Consider the following 2,338-nt stretch of genomic DNA (forward strand, 5'->3'; position numbering starts at 1 on the left):
GTAACAGCAAAACTAGTGTGAAACATAAGTAATTAATTTATCCTTTTGACTATATTCACAACAGGGACCTATCACTCTTCTTTGCATGTTTTTATGCCTACGGATATTCAAATACTCTGCAACACATGTAACCCAAATTTAACATGTGCCCGTACCCGTACAATACCGCTTCTTTTATGAAAAAATTTCTTCGGCCATGTTGATTTTAGTCAACCAATTTTTTGTGACGAAGATGTAATGGATAGCCCGAAAAACCCACATGACTCTGATGTGAATCGAACCCACGACCTCCCGGCCCGCAGCCCGATTCGCTAACCACTGTGCTACGAGGGCCAGTTGTTCATAGACCTGTATTGTACATTTAGTCGGGTTAATCAGTTTCTGGGGAACGAATCATTACCACTTTCAAATGACGTGAGGAAAACCGTGTGGCCAACTGCTGTCTCCCTTCACTGCAAGCTGAACGTAGGAAAGGAAGAGCTGGAGAAGACGGCATCATTCGTCTCGCTGTCCGGGCTGACAATATAACGTGTGTTCGACAAGAAGAAGACGAAATGACGCCTTTTCCTTGAATATTGTACATCAGCTATTGAGAACTACCTCAATCGATTACAGTGAAACCCATCATCCAGTGATACAACTAAAACCACTACAAAAAGTACAGCCTTACTTACTGACTGCTGCCCGAACAAGAACACCAACGATGAAAGAACAGAAATAAAGTCAGACACTTAATCAACAGCACTAACAACCGATGGCTATAACAAAAACAATATTAAAAAATTAAAAAAACAACTGCCCCCCAACAAATATTATCCAAAAAAAGAAAGTTCAAACCTGGCTAAAAAAAATGTTATTTTTAAATACAAACGGCCGGGTGTCTGAAAGTTCTAAGAGAATTATGTGTCATAAAGAAATGTCATAATTATGTGTTTACCCGCAGACAACAGATATGCAAAACGCTTGGAAAGGGGAAGTTTTGATATGAAATGTAACAGTGTTAATCAATATGCTATCCAAAAAAATTACTTAATTTGAACAGTTGTAGTATGTACTGGTCTGCCTACCAGCAAGTGATTTACAAATTCTTGAACCAAACTGCACCCCACCCTCCCCCCTACAAAAAAAGCAGTGTCGAAAAAAAGAAGAAAAAAAATCAAGCAGTAAGCCAGGTACATACCATGAAGAGAACAAGGGGAACAACCACGACTCGTTTTTGTCCGTTCTTTTTCATTACTTGAAGAGAGGCAACTACATCCCTAACCATTATTTCTTTAAAATTATCGCTCAAGTCGTAGGTGCATCTTTTTGTGCGAGCACATTGTAGAATTACATTTTGATAACGATAACGTAATGTAATCTGACGAGTTCACATTGTGACCTCCTCGAGACAGCGAAACTGAAAGTGAACGATACACGTCTACACCCTGTAGTCTATAATGCCTTTCATAGTCTATAGTCTGATAATTTCAGATGTTGCGCTTCGCACGATTTTTCGCAATCGCCACACACCTCAACACAAACACAATGTTCGCGCCGCATAAAAAAGCAAATTTGCATAGGCATATTACTTTCACATACGTGTGTGTGTGTGTGTGTGTGTGCGTGCGTGTGTGTGCGTGTGCGTGCGTGTGTGTGTGTGTGTGTGTTTGTGGGTGTGTTTGTGCGTGTGTGTGTGTGTGTGTTTGTGTGTGTGTGTGTGTATGTGTGTGTGTGTGTGTGTGTGTGCGTGTAATAATGTGTGTATGTATGCATGCGTGTGTGTGTCCGTGTGTGTTTATGTGGGTGTGTGCTTGTGTGTGTGTGTGTGTGTGTGTGTGTATTAATGTGTGTATGCATGCGTGTGTTTGTGTGTGTGCACGCGTATGTATGTGTGTGTGTGTGGGGGTGTGTGTGCGTGTTTGTGTGTATGTGTGTGTGGGGATGTGTGTGTGTGTGTGTGTGTGTGTGTGTGTGTGTGTGTGTGTGTGCGAGTTTCGTGTGTGCCTGCGCAGGCGTGTAAATGTGTCGATGAGAGGTTTGATAATGACACTTTCGGGAAAATAAATATCAAGTTGCAAGCACGCGTGCTCTGGAATACTGACCAACCAGATGCATGGACAGACCAATCAAGCGACAAGTACAGACAGATGGACAGGCGGACGATTGAACACACAAACACACACACACACACACACACACGCACACACACACACACACACACACGCACACACACACACACACAGATACACACTCACACACATGGACACACACACACACACACACACACACATACACACACACACACACACACACACACACACACACAGAAACACATTATCTCGTTTAAGTCACACAA

The sequence above is a fragment of the Littorina saxatilis genome, unplaced genomic scaffold (assembly GCF_037325665.1).
Source record: "Littorina saxatilis isolate snail1 unplaced genomic scaffold, US_GU_Lsax_2.0 scaffold_252, whole genome shotgun sequence".
Taxonomy (NCBI): Eukaryota; Metazoa; Mollusca; class Gastropoda; order Littorinimorpha; family Littorinidae; genus Littorina; species Littorina saxatilis.